We start from the raw sequence: 20,542 nt of genomic DNA, 5'->3' as shown, positions 1-20,542 counted from the left end.
CTGCAAAAGCCTGATGAGGGGAATGACCTGACTCAGGCTGGCAGTGTCTGAACTGACTTCACGTGTGGCAAGTTCAAAGGGCATCAGAACCTTGCACAACGTTGAAATCATTCTCCACTGCACTTGAGACAGGTGCATTCCATCTCCTATATCGTGCTCAATTGTATAGGCTTGAATGGCCTTTTGCTGCTCCTCCAACCTCTGAAGCATATAGAGGGTTGAATTCCACCTCGTTACCACTTCTTGCTTCAGATGATGGCAGGGCAGGTTCAGTAGTTTTTGGTGGTGCTCCAGTCTTCTGTACGTGGTGCCTGTACGCCGAAAGTGTCCCGCAATTCTTCTGGCCACCGACAGCATCTCTTGCACACCCCTGTCGTTTTTTAAAAAATTCTGCACCACCAAATTCAAGGTATGTGCAAAACATGGGACGTGCTGGAATTTGCCCATATTTAATGCACACACAATATTGCTGGCGTTGTCCGATGCCACAAATCCACAGGAGAGTCCAATTGGGGTAAGCCATTCCGCGATGATCTTCCTCAGTTGCCGTAAGAGGTTTTCAGCTGTGTGCGTATTCTGGAAAGCGGTGATACAAAGCGTAGCCTGCCTAGGAAAGAGTTGGCGTTTGCGAGATGCTGCTACTGGTGCCGCCGCTGCTGTTCTTGCGGCGGGAGTCCATACATCTACCCAGTGGGCTGTCACAGTCATATAGTCCTGACCCTGCCCTGCTCCACTTGTCCACATGTCCGTGGTTAAGTGGACATTGGGTACAACTGCATTTTTTAGGACACTGGTGAGTCTTTTTCTGACGTCCGTGTACATTCTCGGTATCGCCTGCCTAGAGAAGTGGAACCTAGATGGTATTTGGTAACGGGGGCACACTGCCTCAATAAATTGTCTAGTTCCCTGTGAACTAACGGCGGATACCGGACGCACGTCTAACACCAACATAGTTGTCAAGGACTCAGTTATCCGCTTTGCAGTAGGATGACTGCTGTGATATTTCATCTTCCTCGCAAAGGACTGTTGAACAGTCAATTGCTTACTGGAAGTAGTACAAGTGGGCTTACGACTTCCCCTCTGGGATGACCATCGACTCCCAGCGGCAACAACAGCAGCGCCAGCAGCAGTAGGCGTTACACGCAAGGATGCATCGGAGGAATCCCAGGCAGGAGAGGACTCGTCAGACTTGCCAGTGACATGGCCTGCAGGACTATTGGCATTCCTGGGGAAGGAGGAAATTGACACTGAGGGAGTTGGTGGGGTGGTTTGCGTGAGCTTGGTTACAAGAGGAAGGGATTTACTGGTCAGTGGACTGCTTCCGCTGTCACCCAAAGTTTTTGAACTTGTCACTGACTTATTATGAATGCGCTGCAGGTGACGTATAAGGGAGGATGTTCCGAGGTGGTTAACGTCCTTACCCCTACTTATTACAGCTTGACAAAGGGAACACACGGCTTGACACCTGTTGTCCGCATTTCTGGTGAAATACCTCCACACCGAAGAGCTGATTTTTTTGGTATTTTCACCTGGCATGTCAACGGCCATATTCCTCCCACGGACAACAGGTGTCTCCCCGGGTGCCTGACTTAAACAAACCACCTCACCATCAGAATCCTTCTGGTCAATTTCCTCCCCAGCGCCAGCAACACCCATATCCTCCTCATCCTGGTGTACTTCAACACTGACATCTTCAATCTGACTATCAGGAACTGGACTGCGGGTGCTCCTTCCAGCACTTGCAGGGGGCATGCAAATAGTGGAAGGCGCATGCTCTTCACGTCCAGTGTTGGGAAGGTCAGGCATCGCAAACGACACAATTGGACTCTCCTTGTGGATTTGGGATTTCAAAGAACGCACAGTTCTTTGCGGTGCTTTTGCCAGCTTGAGTCTTTTCAGTTTTCTAGCGAGAGGCTGAGTGCTTCCATCCTCATGTGAAGCTGAACCACTAGCCATGAACATAGGCCAGGGCCTCAGCCGTTCCTTGCCACTCCGTGTGGTAAATGGCATATTGGCAAGTTTACGCTTCTCCTCCGACAATTTTATTTTAGGTTTTGGAGTCCTTTTTTTTCTGATATTTGGTGTTTTGGATTTGACATGCTCTGTACTATGACATTGGGCATCGGCCTTGGCAGACGACGTTGCTGGCATTTCATCGTCTCGGCCATGACTAGTGGCAGCAGCTTCAGCACGAGGTGGAAGTGGATCTTGATCTTTCCCTAATTTTGGAACCTCAACTTTTTTGTTCTCCATATTTTATAGGCAGAACTAAAAGGCACCTCAGGTAAACAATGGAGATGGATGGATTGGATACTAGTATACAATTATGGACGGACTGCCACGGTTAGGTGGTATAAAAAAACCACGGTTAGGTGGTATATATTGTAATACAATTATGGATGGACGGACTGCCTGCCGACTGCCGACACAGAGGTAGCCACAGCCGTGAACTACCGCACTGTACACTGGTTGATAAAGAGATAGTAGTATACTCGTAACAACTAGTATGACTATGACGACGGTATAAAGAAAGAAAAAAAAATACCACGGTTAGGTGGTATATAATTATACAATTATGGATGGACGGACTGCCTGCCGAGTGCCGACTGCCGACACAGAGGTAGCCACAGCCGTGAACTACCGCACTGTACTGTGTCTGCTGCTAATATAGACTGGTTGATAAAGAGATAGTATACAACAATATACTACTATACTGGTGGTCAGGCACTGGTCACCACTAGTCACACTGGCAGTGGCACTCCTGCAGCAAAAGTGTGCACTGTTTAATTTTAAATTAATATAATATTATGTACTCCTGGCTCCTGCTATAACAACCTGCAGTGCTCCCCAGTCTCCCCCACAATTATTATAAGCTTTTATACATTGATGTGCAGCACACTGGGCTGAGCTGAGTGCACACAGACTGAGTCACACTGTGTGACTGCTGTGTATCGTTTTTTTCAGGCAGAGAACGGATATAGCAGAGAACGGATATATTAAATAAAAGTTAACTTAACAACAACTGCACTGGTCACTGTGGTAAACTCTGTCTGCACAATCTCTCTCTCTCTCTCTCTCTTCTAATCTATTCTAATGGAGAGGACGCCAGCCACGTCCTCTCCCTATCAATCTCAATGCACGTGTGAAAATGGCGGCGACGCGCGGCTCCTTATATAAAATCCGAGTCTCGCGAGAATCCGACAGCGTCATGATGACGTTCGGGCGCGCTCGGGTTAACCGAGCAAGGCGGGAAGATCCGAGTCGCTCGGACCCGTGAAAAAAAAAGTGAAGTTCGTGCGGGTTCGGATTCAAAGAAACCGAACCCGCTCATCTCTATTTTAAATTAGATTTTTGGGTCATTTTACTGAACGTTTGTTTTTTTGATTTTACATGCTCTCTACTATGACATTGGGCATCGGCCTTGGCAGACGACGTTGATGGCATTTCATCGTCTCGGCCATGAGTAGTGGCAGCAGCTTCAGCACGAGGAGGATGTGGATCTTGATCTTTACCTATTTTACCCTCCACATTTTTGATATCCATTTTTTAATGTGTGGACTTATATGCCAGTAATATATCAATAGCAATGGCCTACTGTACCGTACTGCTATATATATATTGGTGGTCATCAAAATTCTGCACTGTCTACCTACTATATACTGCGCACAACTAAAATGCAGCACATGTATGGATGGATAGTATACTTGATGACACAGAGATAGAGCAATGGACTAATGTACCGTACTGCTATATATATATACTGGTGGTCAGCAAAATTCTGCACTGTCCTCCTACTATATACTGCGCACAACTAAAATGCAGCACAGGTATGGATGGATAGTATACTGGACTACACAGAGGTAGAGCAATGGACTACTGTACCGTACTGCTATATAAATACTAGTGGTCTGCAAAATTCTGCACTGTCCTCCTACTATATACTGCGCACAACTACAATGCAGCACAGGTATGGATGGATAGTATACTTGACGACACAGAAGTAAAGCAATGGACTACTGTACCGTACTGCTATATATATATACTGGTGGTCAGCAAAATTATGCACTGTCCTCCTACTATATACTGCGCACAACTACAATGCAGCACAGGTATGGATGGATAGTATACTTGATGACACAGAGGTAGAGCAATGGACTACTGTACCGTACTGCTATATATATACTGTTGGTCAGCAAAATTCTGCACTGTCCTCCTACTATATTCTGCGCACAACTGCAATGCACCACAGGTATGGATGGATAGTATACTTGACGACACAGAGGTAGAGCAATGGACTACTGTACCGTACTGCTATATATATACTGGTGGTCAGCAAAATTCTGCACTGTCCTCCTACTATATACTGCGCACAACTACAATGCAGCACAGGTATGGATGGATAGTATACTTGACGACACAGAGGTAGAGCAATGGACTACTGTAACGTACTGCTATATATATATACTGGTGGTCAGCAAAATTCTGCACTGTCCTCCTACTATATACTGCGCACAACTACAATGCAGCACAGGTATGGATGGATAGTATACTTGACGACACAGAGGTAGAGCAATGGACTACTGTATCGTACTGCTATATATATACTGGTGGTCAGCAAAATTCTGCACTGTCCTCCTACTAAATACTGCGCACAACTACAATGCAGCACAGGTATGGATGGATAGTATACTTGACGACACAGAGGTAGAGCTATGGACTACTGTACCGTACTGCTATATATATATACTGGTGTTCAGCAAAATTCTGCACTGTTCTCCTACTATATACTGCGCACAACTACAATGCAGCACAGGTATGGATGGATAGTATACTTGACGACACAGAGGTAGAGCAATGGACTAATGTACCGTACTGCTATATATATATACTGGTGGTCAGCAAAATTCTGCACTGTCCTCCAACTATAAACTGCGCACAACTACAATGCAGCACAGGTATGGATGGATAGTATACTTGACGACACAGAGGTAGAGCAATGGACTACTGTACCGTACTGCTATATATATACTGGTGGTCAGCAAAATACTGCACTGTCCTCCTATATTCTGCGCACGACTGCAATGGACCACAGTTATGGATGTATAGTATACTTGACACAGAGGTAGAGCAATGGACTACTGTACCGTACTGCTATATATACTTGTGGTCAGCAAAATCTGCACTGTCCTCCTACTATATACTGCGCACAACTACAATGCAGCACAGGTATGGATGGATAGTATACTTGACGACACAGAGGTAGAGCAATGGACTACTGTACTGTACTGCTATATATATACTGGTGGTCAGCAAAATTTTGCACTGTCCTCCTACTATATACTGCGCACAACTACAATGCAGCACAGGTATGGATGGATAGTATACTTGACGACACAGAGGTAGAGCAATGGACTACTGTACTGCTACATATATACTGGTGGTCAGCAAAATTCTGCACTGTCCTGCTACTATATACTGCGCACAACTACAATGCAGCACAGGTATGGATGGATAGTATACTTGACGACACAAAGGTAGAGCAATGGACTACTGTACCGTACTGCTATATATATATACTGGTGGTCAGCAAAATTCTGCACTGTCCTCCTACTATATACTGCGCACAACTACAATGCAGCACAGGTATGGATGGATGGTATACTTGACGACACAAAGGTAGAGCAATGGACTACTGTACCGTACTGCTATATATATATACTGGTGGTCAGCAAAATTCTGCACTGTCCTCCTACTATATACTGCGCACAACTACAATGCAGTACACGTATGGATGGATGGTATACTTCACGACACAGAGGTAGAGCAATGGACTACTGAACCGTACTGCTATATATAAACTGGTGGTCAGCAAAATTCTGCACTGTCCTCCTACTATATACTGCGAACAACTACAATGCAGCACAGGTATGGATGGATAGTATACTTGACGACACAGAGGTAGAGCAATGGACTACTGTACCGTACTGCTATGTATATAGTGGTGGTCAGCAAAATTCTGCACTGTCCTCCTACTATATACTGCGCACAACTACAATGCAGCACAGTTATGGATGGATAGTATACTTGATGACACAGAGGTAGAGCAATGGACTACTGTACCGTACTGCTATATATATACTGGTGGTCAGCAAAATTCTGCACTGTCCTCCTACTATATACTGCACACAACTACAATGCAGCACAGGTATGGATGGATAGTATACTTGACGACACAGAGGTAGAGCAATGGACTACTGTACCATACTGCTATATATATACTGGTGGTCAGCAAAATTCTGCACTGTCCTCCTACTATATACTGCACACAACTACAATGCAGCACAGGTATGGATGGATAGTATACTTGATGACACAGAGGTAGAGCAATGGACTACTGTACCATACTGCTATATATATACTGGTGGTCAGCAAAATTTTGCACTGTCCTCCTACTATATACTGCGCACAACTACAATGCAGCACAAGTATGGATGGATAGTATACTTGATGACACAGAGGTAGAGCAATGGACTACTGTATCGTACTGCTATATATATACTGGTGGTCAGGAAAATTCTGCACTGTCCTCCTACTATATACTGCGCACAGCTAAAATGCAGCACAGGTATGGATGGATAGTATACTTGACGACACAGAGGTAGAGCAATAGACTACTGTACCGTACTGCTATATATATACTGGTGGTCAGCAAAATTCTGCACTGTCCTCCTACTATATACTGCGCACAACTACAATGCAGCACAGGTATGGATGGATAGTATACTTGACGACACAGAGGTAGAGCAATGGACTACTGTACCGTACTGCTATATATATACTGGTGGTTAGCAAAATTCAGCACTGTCCTCCTACTATATACTGCGCACAACTACAATGCAGCACAGGTATGGATGGATAGTATACTTGACGACACAGAGGTAGAGCAATGGACTACTGTACCGTACTGCTATATATATATGCTGGTGGTCAGCAAAATTATGCACTGTCCTCCTACTATATACTGCGCACAACTAAAATGCAGCACAGGTATGGATGGATAGTATACTTGACGACACAGAGGTATATCAATGGACTACTGTACCATACTGCTATATATATACTGGTGGTCAGCAAAATTCTGCACTGTCCTTCTACTGGGTGGTCTTCTGTTTGCCGGCGGTCGGGCTCCCGGCGCTCAGTATACCGGCGCCGGGAGCCCGACAGCCGGCATACCGACACTTATTTTCCCTCGTGGGGGTCCATGACCCCCATAGAGGGAGAATAAAATAGTGTGGCGCGCGTAGCGCGCCACCGTGCCCGTAGCGTGGCGAGCGCAGCGAGCCCGCAAGGGGCTCATTTGCGCTCGCCAAGCTGTCGGTAAGCCGGCGGTCGGGCTCCCGGCGCCGGGATGCTGGACGCCGGGAGCCCGACCGCCGGCCAGCCGTAGTGAACCCCTTCTACTATATACTACGCACAACTAAAATGCAGCAAGGTATGGATGGATAGTATACTTGACGACACAGAGGTAGAGCAATGGACTACTGTACCATACTGCTATATATATACTGGTGGTCAGCAAAATTCTGCACTGTCCTCCTACTATATACTGTGCACAACTACAATGCAGCACAGGTATGGATGGATAGTATACTTGACGACACAGAGGTAGAGCAATGGACTACTGTACCGTACTGCTATATATATACTGGTGGTCAGCAAAATTCAGCACTGTCCTCCTACTATATACTGCGCACAACTACAATGCAGCACAGGTATGGATGGATAGTATACTTGACGACACAGAGGTAGAGCAATGGACTACTGTACCGTACTGCTATATATATACTGGTGGTCAGCAAAATTATGCACTGTCCTCCTACTATATACTGCGCACAACTAAAATGCAGCACAGGTATGGATGGATAGTATACTTGACGACACAGAGGTATATCAATGGACTACTGTACCATACTGCTATATATATACTGGTGGTCAGCAAAATTCTGCACTGTCCTTCTACTTTATACTACGCACAACTAAAATGCAGCAAGGTATGGATGGATAGTATACTTGACGACACAGAGGTAGAGCAATGGACTACTGTACCGTACTGCTATATATATACTGGTGGTCAGCAAAATTCTGCACTGTCCTCCTACTATATACTGCGCACAACTAAAATGCAGCACAGGTATGGATGGATAGTATACTTGACGACACAGAGGTAGAGCAATGGACTACTGTACCGTACTGCTATATACAGGTATATACTGGTGGTCAGCAAAATTCTGCACTGCCCTCCTACTATATACTGCACACAACTAAAATGCAGCACAGGTATGGATGGATAGTATACTTGACGACACAGAGGTAGAGCAATGGACTACTGTACCGTACTGCTATAGATATACTGGTGGTCAGCAAAATTTTGCACTGTCCTCCTACTATATACTACAATGCAGCACAGATATGGAGCGTTTTTCAGGCAGAGAACGTAGATATTTGCAGCACACTAAGCACAGATATTTGCAGCACACTGAGCACAGATATTTGCAGCACACTGAGCACAGATATTTGCAGCACACTGAACACAGAAACTGAGAGAACGCAGCCACTTCCTCTCGCTATCATCTCCAGTGCACGAGTGAAAATGGCGGCGACACGCGGCTCCTTATAAAATGGGTGAAGTTCGGGGGGGGGGGGTTCGGATCCCGAGGAACCGAACCCGCTCTTCTCTAATTGACGTACGTCCAGTCCTTGGTGGTTGGCTGCGCTGACTAACTATGACTTCACCATCAAATATCGTCCTAGAGCTAACAATCAGGACTCAGATGCTCTGTCACGATTGTCCAATAAAGATGATAGTGGGTTAGTGGATGAATGGGTGGAAGTGCCGGCAGTGACAGTTAAAGGGCTATGTCAGCATATAAGTACCAATAGACACCGTGAAACAGCTGCCATACTGACTACTGGGGCTTCATCTTCCGCCATTCCTCCTTCTTACTGCTGGATGAGTCATATAGAACTGGAAGGTTTAGAAATGATAACCAGGGAACAAATGCCTCAAGCCCAATGGGAGGACCCTGATATCTTTGTCGTTATGAAATTAGTGGAGAATCCTAATATCCCAGTTGCACGGAAACAAATGTCAAGATCGTCGAAAGTCCTCTGGCATCAGCGAGCAAGGTTGAGCATGATGAAAGTTGTGCTGTATGGGACGGTTAAGAAAAATGACGGGAAAGTTAGACTCCAGTTGATCTTGCCCAACAGATATAAACAGATGGTATTAGAAGCATTACACGATAGGTACGGTCATTTAGGGTATGATAAGACACAGGGATTGGTAGCTGACCGGTTTTTCTGGCCCTTTATGAACCACGACATCGAACAGTTTTGTCGAACCTGTGGAAATTGCATCCTCCAAAAAACATTACCTGCAAGAGCTGCTTCCCTAGTGAATATCAGCAGCGCTGGGCCAATGGACTTGACCTGCATTGATTTCTTGACGTTTGAAGGCCCCGACAGACAGAATGGTCACATCTTGGTGGTGACGGATCACTTTACCTGGTATGCCCAAGCCTATATCACTGCGAATCAGCGAGCTAACACCGTTGCTACCACCTTATGGGAAAAGTTTTTTATCCATTATGGACTACCAGCGACGATACATTCAGATGAAGGAAGGGAATTCGAAAGCCGGATGATTAAGGAGTTATGCAGGTGTTGTGGCATTCAAAAATCTCGGACCACAACCTACCATCCGCAAGGGGATACTCAGCCTGAGCGATTCAACCGAACCCTGCTAAACATGCTAGGCACACTGGGGTCAAAGAAAAAGTACCAATGGAAACGTCATGTATCACCCTTGGTTCATGCTTATAACTGTACTCGAAACGAGGCAACCGGATTCACCCCATATAATCTAATGTTTGGACGGGAAGCCAGACTACCCATTGATGTATGCTTTGGCACTCATGTCAATCCAACTGTCGCAACATCACATTCACAGTATGTTACTCAACTCAGACAACAGCTGCGTGAAGCATATTAGCTAGCACAAGTGTCCGCTCATAAGATGGGGGAATAGAACAAAGTTCAATTTGATCGGGGTGTCAAAGAGCATTGTTTAAAGCCGGGAGATAAAGTTTTGATACGAGCATTAGGATTACCCAAGAAGCAAAAAATGCGTAATAGATGGAGGATGGAGCCTTACAGAGTAGTGCCGCAATTACCTAATATTCCTGCATATCAACTGGTGCGTGCTGATGGACAGGGACCTATACTAACCTACCATAGGCAGCATTTGCTCCCCATTATCCAACCTCCAGTGGGAGAATTCTGGCAAATACAGTCTCTCAGAGGAAAATACGGCAAAGGGTATGTCACAGCCCCGGGAGAGTAGTATTGCAATGGAAGAGGAGAATGAAAACAACGCTGATGAATATGCCCCAGGATATTACTATCATGATCAAGGGTTGTGGTCAGAGGAGTCTGCATTGGGGCAGGATCATCAGGCCCAGGAAATACTATACCCACCCCATCTTTGGGACCAGGACGAAGGGGAAGATGATAAGGGAATGACACCTAATGTGGATTGGGAAGAAGGTGGGGAATCTGAATCAAGCGATAATGCCCAGAAGGTATTAGAGATTGTGTCAGGAAGACAGAGTATGTCTCCTAGGCCACAAAGGGTTCGGAAACCCCCAATAATTCTCACCTATGAGCAATTGGGAACTCCCACAGAGATCCCACTGATGTTACATCCTAACATGGTGATCGCATGGCCATATTTTGGGTATCAGTCAAGTGGTTATCTGATGGAATGGTAGGGCGCATGAGTAGGTGGTGATGTCCACTAGAATCTATGGGGGTAATTCCAAGTTGATCGCAGCAGGATATTTTTTAGCAGTTAGGCAAAACCATGTGCACTGCAGGAGGGGCAGATATAATATTTGCAGAGAGAGTTGGATTTGGGTGGGTTATTTCGTTTCTTTTTTATGCAAATTGTGTTTTTTATTAATGAAGAGACAATAGTACACAGCTCAAAAGCAATTGCATGTAATACAAGAATTAGCGTAGCAAGCGCTTTCATTTTAACCGTAGGCTAAGAAAACAACAAACGAAATCAATATATGACATTGGTAGCCCACTTAACTTAAGGCAGTGAGCCGTATAATCTTCAAGTTTTAATAACACGAAAAATAGAACATACAAGAAGCACAAAGGATAGCCAGGAAAGAGAAACAAAAAAAAAAAAAGGGGGGAATCGCCGTCACCATCGCCGGTTTAGGATGTGGTAGGGGGGGGGGGGGGAGTCGCAAAAAGGCTGCGTATTCTTGCGTTTCCTTGAATTCCAGCCAATCCAACCAGACGGCTGTGAATCGAGATGCAGCTGGTCGGAAGAAGACGTCAAGTCTTCCATTGTCATATAGTAATCAATTCTTTGGAACCATTTAGCAATGGGAGGTTGTATCTGAGATCTCCAAAAGCACGGAATGGTCGCCCTAGCAGCATTCATTAAATGTCTTAGTAGAGAATTTTTAAATTGGGACAGAGGAAGGTCAATCAAGTTAAGTAACCAAAACTCAGGTGTCTCTGGTATAGGGAGTCCTGTGATACGCCTGGTTAGAGTATGAACCTGCTGCCAGAATGAAGCCAGACCCGGGCATCGCCACCAAATATGGCAAGGAGTGCCGCGAGACCGGCCACACCTCCAGCAGACATCCGGAACACTCGGAAACATGTGTTTGGCTGGTAACGATAACATTGTGTACAGGGATACTGCTTGTGGGGCACTTGGAGAGACTTTTCCAGAAACTGACCCCCGCGCTGATATAACTGTCGAGTGCGGGAGAGGAAAGGCAGAGACAGCGCGAGGGGAGAGAGAGAGACTTTACCAGAGAGGAGGAGAGCGGGCGCGCTAAGGGCGGTTGGTGCCGGTCACGCAGGAGAGAAGGGACGTGGCTAAAGACAGCTTTACACAGTCGGACCCCGGGAGCAGTGTGACGAGAAAAGCTGGAGCCGCTAGAGACGGGGGGAGCCTAGAGAGCCTCTGATGCGATCCCCACATCAGTAACGTAGGAAGGAGGGAGGGCATTGACACACCCTCCGGACTGAGGCAGCCGCAGCGGTGATCGGAGCCAATAACAATCCCGCTAGTCCGAGGGAGGAGCGGAGGAGGGCTGTGCCCCAAGTGGCAACATTGTGGCACAGTGAAAGACAATTCCCCGCATCCGACACTTACCCAGAGAGTTAAGGACAGTTACACCCACAGTACAGGATGATATCACAGGCAGTGGAATAGGAGAAAGGGACTACCTTTGGGGGGGGGGGGGGGGGGGGGGCGGGGCAGTATGAAAGCAGGCACCATTGTTCCTATTGCAGCCAGCCCAGTGAAGACACAGAGAGGCAGATCTCTGGAACAAGGTGGCACAGGGAGCCAGCGAGTTATAGTGCCTTATACAGTGATGGGTACTCCTGGTAAAAGACTGCAGGGGTGAGCTAGAGGCAAGAGGGAAGTAGCACAGCCCAGCCAGGTAGACAAGGAGAATCCTCAAGGCCGGCGACTGACCCCGCTCTTGTCAGATCTCATGCAGAAAGTTATGGACGTATAAATCCACTGTAAAGGCAACAGAGCAGTTCACCTGGAGGCACCAATCCCACCCACCTTTTGCACTATTTCCTTTATATTAGAGGAGGAAGCTGGATTGGAGAGCGGGGGACCTAATGAGAGCTGCCGCATAGTAGTAGTGTAAGCTACCCCTACTCACCTAACTGAAAGAGAGTGGTATAAAGACTAGATTACGTGACTAGGTATAGTAATGGAAAGGTGACTCAGGGAAGCTTAGGGTTTCATGTTGCCTATGATCTCATTTTTTCCTATCCAACCGGTTATATTTTTTTGTAGTGCATGCATAAGAAAATGTATAGCATAAGGGTATATTAGGATGTTCACTTTAATCTCAACAGTTATATACATATATATATATATAGGAGCTAATACAGTTGCTAATCTAATAGCTAGGAAGTGGTCGTGTCTCATTATTTAATAAACTTACCTGTTCTTCAGGATCTCCGTGAAGGTCGCTGGAAAGGATCTGAAAAACAAAGAAGGCCGACTCTAGGTAAATTTGGTTAGGTGTGTAACTGTATAACTATTGCTGTATAGAGATTAAGTTGCACACTCCATGTGGGCTTTCCCAAGCAAGCCTGACAACCATAAAAGCTTGGGTGGAGGCACGCCGTAGATATACTCATTAGTAACCCCATATCACTGGGTAGTCACGCAAGTAGAGAGGGGTTACATAATAATTGGTAACTTTGTAAAACAACTCATCCCAAAAGGCATTCAAATATGCTTGGGGGAGTTGTGGGAGCTAAACTGCATGTTGGGGTGCTCTTTCTGATAAGTTGAGTATGAATTTCAGGGATCCCTCTGACATACAGTACAGATGTGTACCAATACATCATTTACGTTACTCTGGGAGTAAGGAGATGTTTGGCTGCCCCCAGAGACCATTCTTTGCAGTGCTGACTTCTACACGGTGACATGAACCGGTTGCTGCACATAATGTTACAGTGCAGCACCGGCTCCTGTCACTGAGCAAGAGCCGGCACTATAGTGTCACCCCTCGGTGGGGGAAACCCAGGTGCAGCCCGGACCCCACACATCCTGTAGTGATGCCACTGCTGTTGGTGTGTCCTAGACTCATCACGTCTGAACTAAGACAGGTTTTCAGGATAGCTAATACACCCAGTTGTACAGTGAGGTGAGCAGAGGTGTAACTAAGGGTGTCGAGCAGGGCATGTGCCCTGGGCATCGTGGCAGGCCCAGCAGAAGGGGATGCCACCGGCCAGGGCATTGCAGATTCCCCCTTTTTACACATCACGTCAGGCAGATTCCCCCTTTTTACACATTGCGGCAAAGATTCCCCCTTTTTACACATTACGGCAGGCAGATTTCCTCTTTTTACACATTGCGGCAGGCAGATTCCCCCTTTTTACACATCGCGGCAGGCAGATTCCCCCCTTTTACACATCACGGCAGGCAGATTCCCCCTTTTTACACATTGCGGCAGGCAGATTCCCCCTTTTTACACATCGCGGCAGGCAGATTCCCCCTTTTTACACATTGCGGCAGACAGTCCCCCTTTTTGAACATGGAGGGAAAGAAAGAAAGAAAGAAAGAAAGAAAGAAAGAAAGAAAGAAAGAAAGAAAGAAAGAAAGAAAGAAAGAAAGAAAGAAAGAAAGAAAGAAAGAAAGAAAGAAAGAAAGAAAAAGAAAGAATTATACTTACCCTCTCCGCTGGCTCAGGCTCCTCGGTGCAGCTTCTGATCACGATTCCCAGGCAGGAGAGAAGGAGGAGGAGGGAGGTGGAGGAGGGAGCCGCAGCAGCGCTGTGTTATTGTTGGAGGCGCTGCTGCTGCTGCCCTCTGCTTCACTATAGGCTTTTCTCGGAAGACAGCCTATAGTGAAGCAGAGGGACAGCAGCAGCAGCAGCGCCTCAACCAGTAGCAAAGCGCTGCTGCGGCTCCCTCCTCCTCCTTCCCCCCATACCGCTGCGCTCCTCTCCTCTCTGTCCGGGCGGCTGTGTGCTGCTGGGGTCCGGGCTGCACCTGGGTTTCCCCCACCGAGTTTGACTCATTACATGCTTTAGGCCCCAGGACAGTGGCGGACCCCAGTGCAACGCACTGGTTGCACTGGAGGTAGTTCCGCCTCTGATCAGGGGTATGTGGGTGATCGGGTATTGCAACTACTGTATTTTGCATTTCTTTATATTTGCACCACTGAGTAAGACCCATATACAACACACTGTAAAAGTACATTGATTCAAACATTGGGGGTAATTCCAAGTTGATCGCAGCAGGATTTTTGTTCGCAGTTGGGCAAAACCATGTGCACTGCAGGGGAGGCAGATATAACATGTGCAGAGAGAGTTAAATTTGGGTGGGTTATTTTGTTTCTGTGCAGGGTAAATACTAGCTGCTTTATTTTTACACTGCAATTTAGATTGCAGATTGAACACACCACACACAAATCTAACTCTCTCTGCACATGTTATATCTGCCTCCCCTGCAGTGCACATGGTTTTGCCCAACTGCTAACAAAAATCCTGCTGTGATCAATTCAGAATTACCCCCCTTGACAAATGCTGTTTCGTTAAAATTAGCTTTTTTACCATGCCAGGTTTGTGTCAAATTAGTTAGTACTGCTGCAAAATCATACCTCTCAACTTCTCTGTCTGCCAGGGAGGGACATTTTCCCACGCCCCATGTTGTAGCCATACCCCCGTTTTCATCACTATGGGGCATGAACAGCGCTCAGTGGGCTGCTGGCCATGATCCCTGTCCCTCTCTGCTGGGGAATAGACAAATCATCTACAGTATTCACTGCTGCTCTGCTCAGAACAGCAAGTGAAAGAGGATATCCCAACTGCCCCCCCCCCCCATTATATTCACTATTTCACAGCTGTTAACGTCTGTTAGTCTGAGAGAATGGAGATTAAGGAGTATAGAGGTAGAAGGTATCACACCCGACAACTGTACCTTTTTGGCAGGTACAGTACCTTTTTTTATGGTCTGTACCGATTTTTGGCTCTCCAAACTTCCATTGACAGTATCATACCCTCCAACATTTTACACATAAAAATTGGTACAAATTCAAAAAGGGGTGTGGCCACATGTAAAGGGTTGTGTGACCACGCCCCTTCTCCTATACTTTCAATGGCAGTTTGGAGAGCCAAAAATCGGTACAGACCATAAAAAAAAGGCACTGTGCCTGCCAAAAAGGTACATTCGGAGGACATGAAGTATAGGAAAAGGGGCGTAGCCACGCCCTTCTACCAGTGGCCATACTCCCTTTTTGAATTTGTACCGATTTTTATGTGTAAACTGTTGGAGGGTATGAGGTATTGATGCTAGAGAGATAATGCAGTTACAGGAAGTATGGCTCCTAGACTCACCAACTGCATGATGGGATAGAACACTGGAGCTTCCTGTCTTAGTGTCAGGGGTTGTGCACTGCTTGGCTGTTGTATGACAGACCCTTCTGCTTGTGTAGTATTCCTTTACACACGCACTGTGACAAGCTTGATAAACCTGTAGTTTGTACTATGGATGTGGTAAGTTTACATGTCATTTTTCTGTTAAGACTTAAAAATGTTTAAGGACAAAGAGTACAGTGTTCAGGGATATATTGCTGCTAAGCCTAGCATGTAAGTGGTGCTGTCTGGATGTGACTCTATCATGACATTTTCACTGAAAGTTAATATATTTTGTATATTCAATAAATATTACCTAAAAATTCTGTAGTAGAACAACAAACAGTTTGGATTATATTGTACTGTATATACTGCATACCTTCTAACATTTTTATAAAAATCGGTACAAATTAGGAAAGGGGGCATGGCCATGGGTAAAGGGGGCGTGGCTGGCCACACCCACTTTCTTATACTTTCAATGGAAATTTGGAGTCAAAAATCGGTGCAGACCAAAATAAAAGGTACTGTGCCTGCCAGAAGGGTACAGTTGGAGGGTATGATACTGTACTAAGCAGGCAGTAGATCTTGACTGTACAATTTGTTAATATGTGAAATAGGGACTTTTCGTGTGATATAAATTGATTGACTAGGATATTATATACATAATAATTGGTAACTTTGTAAAACAACTCATCCCAAAAGGCATTCAAATATGGTTGGGGGAGTTGTGGGAGCTAGGCTGCACATGTTGGGGTGCCCTTTCTGATAAGTTGAGTATGAATTTCGCTGATCCCTCAGACATACAGTACAGATGTGTACCAATACATCATTTACGTTACTCTGGGGGTCCGGAGATGTTTGGCTGCCCCCAGAGACCATTCTTTGCAGTGCTGACTTCTACACGGTGACATGAACCGGTTGCTGCACATAATGTTACAGTGCAGCACCGGCTCCTGTCACTGAGCAAGAGCCGGCACTATAGTGTCACCCCTCGGTGGGGGAAACCCAGGTGCAGCCCGGGACCCCACACACCCTGTAGTGATGCCACTGCTGTTGGTGTGTCCTAGACTCATCACGTCTGAACTAAGACACATTTTCAGGATAGCTAATACACCCAGTTGTACAGTGAGGTGAGCAGAGGTGTAACTAAGGGTGTCGAGCAGGGCATGTGCCCTGGGCATCGTGGCAGGCCCAGCAGAAGGGGGCGCCACCGTCCAGGGCATTGTAATTGCTCTGGCCACCCACCTCCGTTATTGTGCTGCTGCGCTGCCGACCTCCCGCCCATTACCTCAGGGGGCAGCCACGGTTTGTGGCGGATGCCCCGCCAACTTATCCTGCACGGCGGTTGGGACCTGCTGGCAATTACGGCATGACAGTGGCAGCAGCTCATCCTTGGGCTGTGACATCATCATCAGGCCGGAGCTCTACTCCCGACCCAGCACAACTCTGGTTCGCCCTCTGCCCGCAGCGCTCACTGATCCTGCGCAACATGACAGCGGCTCCTCGTTGGTCGGGCTGCCCTCTCCCAACTCATTGATCCTGTGCGGCAGCCGAGAGTACTGGCAATTGCAACATGGGAGCGGCTCCTCGTTGGTTGGGCTGTGACATCATCCTCTGCCCGGAGTTTGACCGGGCAGGAGCAATGGGATGGGAGACTGTTTGCCCCCCTCCCTCCCCCATGCACAGACCTTTCACACACAGATAGCGGGCCTGTACTTGCGTGAAGAGATTGGGTGCTCTTGAGGTTTTTTTTTCAATATACTTGCGTGTGTGATGTGTACCCCCAGTGATCCTACCACCACCTACTGTAGATCAGAACCCTGTGCAGCCAATTCATCCCCTCAATGTATTCACCTTGCCACTAAAGTTACACTGGGTGGTGATGTTCTCAGTCACCTTCTCCAATGCATGACAATGTGCAGCTTATATATTGCATTCATTTATACCATGAGGGCTATTTGGGGATGCCACATACAGTAACTACAGTATTGCAATGTTATTTTTAAGCTGTCTTTGCTTTTATTCTTTACATACTGTACATCTCCCTGTGCACTGAATAGAGACAAGCTTTGTGATTGTAACCAGTATTGTGCATAGTATTATACAGTATATGGTATGGTATATATTACATTTGGATATATTATATTTTGTATGTTTATCATATGTAAAACAGATCTCTTTATTTATTGTTTATCTTACGTCATAGAGGATGCTGGGGTCCATATTAGTACCATGGGGTATATTAGAGATGAGCGGGTTCGGTTCCTCGGAATCCGAACCCCCCCGAACTTCAGCCTTTTTACACGGGTCCGAGGCAGACTCGGATCTTCCCGCCTTGCTCGGTTAACCCGAGTGCGCCCGAACGTCATCATCCCGCTGTCGGATTCTCGCGAGGCTCGGATTCTATCGCGAGACTCGGATTCTATATAAGGAGCCGCGCGTCGCCGCCATTTTCACACGTGCATTGAGATTGATAGGGAGAGGACGTGGCTGGCGTCCTCTCCGTTAGAATAGATAGAGACACTTGAGTTGATTTACTACTAACTTAGTAATTTTGGGGAGCATTAGGAGTACTCAGAGTGCAGAGTTTTGCTGATAGTTACTAGTGACCATCACCAGTTTTATTTATTATTTAATATAATCCGTTCTCTGCCTGAAAAAAAAACGATACACAGTCACATACCATATCTGTGCTCAGCCTCAGTGTGCTGCATGATAATATCATCTATGTATATCTGACTGTGCTGAGTGCTCACTGCTCACACAGCTGAATTGTGGGGGAGACTTGGGTGCAGTTATAGCAGGAGTACAGTGCACACTTTTGCTGCCAGTGTGACTGACCAGTGACCACCAGTATATTGTCTGCCTGAAAAAGTTAAACACTCCTGTGGTGTTTTTTTTTTTTATTCTATAAACGCATTCTGCTGACAGTGTCCAGCAGGTCCGTCATTCATTATATTATATAAATATTTACCTGCAGTAGTGTTATATTTTTTTTGTTCATCTCTATCATCTTTATCATCTCTATATTAGCAGACGCAGTACGGTAGTCCATGGCTGTGGCTACCTCTGTGTCGTCAGTGCTCGTCCATAATTGTATACCTACCTGTGGTGGGGTTTTTTTTTCTATCTTCTTCATACTAGTAGTTTAGGAGTCTGCTGACAGTGTCCAGCAGGTCCGTCATTATATTATATATACCTGCAGTAGTGATATATATATATTTTTTATATCATTATCATCTCTATACTAGCAGACGCAGTACGGTAGTCCACGGCTGTAGCTACCTCTGTGTCGTCAGTGCTCGTCCATAATTGTATACCTACCTGTGGTGGGTTTTTTTTTTCTATCTTCTTCATACTAGTAGTAGGAGTCTGCTGACAGTGTCCAGCAGGTCCGTCATTATATTATATATACCTGCAGTAGTGATATATATATATATATATATTTTTTATATCATTATCATCTCTATACTAGCAGACGCAGTACGGTAGTCCACGGCTGTAGCTACCTCTGTGTCGTCAGTGCTCGTCCATAATTGTATACCTACCTGTGGTGGGGTTTTTTTTTTATCTTCTTCATACTAGTAGTAGGAGTCTGCTGACAGTGTCCAGCAGGTCCGTCATTATATTATATATACCTGCAGTAGTGATATATATATATTTTTTATATCATTATCATCTCTATACTAGCAGACGCAGTACGGTAGTCCACGGCTGTAGCTACCTCTGTGTCGTCAGTGCTCGTCCATAATTGTATACCTACCTGTGGTGGTTTTTTTTTTCTATCTTCTTCATACTAGTAGTTTAGGAGTCTGCTGACAGTGTCCAGCAGGTCCGTCATTATATTATATATACCTGCAGTAGTGATATATATATATTTTTTATATCATTATCATCTCTATACTAGCAGACGCAGTACGGTAGTCCACGGCTGTAGCTACCTCTGTGTCGTCAGTCACTCGTCATCCATATGTATACTAGTATCCATCCATCTCCATTGTTTACCTGAGGTGCCTTTTAGTTGTGCCTATTAAAATATGGAGAACAAAAATGTTGAGGTTCCAAAAATAGGGAAAGATCAAGATCCACTTCCACCTCGTGCTGAAGCTGCTGCCACTAGTCATGGCCGAGACGATGAAATTCCATCAACGTCGTCTGCCAAGGCCGATGCCCAATGTCATAGTACAGAGCATGTAAGATCCAAAACACAAAATATCAGTAAAAAAAGGACTCAAAAATCTAAAATAAAATCGTCGGAGGAGAAGCGTAAACTTGCCAATATGCCATTTACCACACGGAGTGGCAAGGAACGGCTGAGGCCCTGGCCTATGTTCATGGCTAGTGGTTCAGCTTCACATGAGGATGGAAGCACTCAGCCTCTCGCTAGAAAAATGAAAAGACTTAAGCTGGCAAAAGCACAGCAAAGAACTGTGCGTTCTTCGAAATCCCAAATCCACAAGGAGAGTCCAATTGTGTCGGTTGCGATGCCTGACCTTCCCAACACTGGACGTGAAGAGCATGCGCCTTCCACCATTTGCACGCCCCCTGCAAGTGCTGGAAGG

The 20,542-nt window shown here is 46.0% G+C and overlaps 1 protein-coding gene and 1 long non-coding RNA gene across 2 annotated transcripts in view; one reads left to right on the top strand and one right to left on the bottom strand.

Annotated features, from left to right (window-relative positions):
- LOC134935563 (uncharacterized) overlaps positions 1–20,542 on the bottom strand; it is a 46,960-nt gene that overhangs the window by 21,517 nt on the left and 4,901 nt on the right. Inside the window, exon 2 of the mRNA XM_063930545.1 lies at positions 13,059–13,097. The gene's annotated coding sequence lies outside the window, so the exon portion shown is untranslated. The remainder of the gene's footprint in view (positions 1–13,058; positions 13,098–20,542) is intronic.
- The window catches only part of LOC134935564 (uncharacterized), a 207,965-nt gene continuing 203,446 nt past the window's right edge, over positions 16,024–20,542 (top strand). The window contains exon 1 of the long non-coding RNA XR_010180251.1: positions 16,024–16,121. This is a non-coding gene — a long non-coding RNA (uncharacterized LOC134935564). The remainder of the gene's footprint in view (positions 16,122–20,542) is intronic.

This window comes from Pseudophryne corroboree, chromosome 6, assembly GCF_028390025.1.
Source record: "Pseudophryne corroboree isolate aPseCor3 chromosome 6, aPseCor3.hap2, whole genome shotgun sequence".
In the NCBI taxonomy this organism is placed as follows: domain Eukaryota; kingdom Metazoa; phylum Chordata; class Amphibia; order Anura; family Myobatrachidae; genus Pseudophryne; species Pseudophryne corroboree.
The sequence above is the reverse complement of the archived record's forward strand: the minus strand, read 5'-3'. Positions and strand labels throughout refer to the sequence as shown.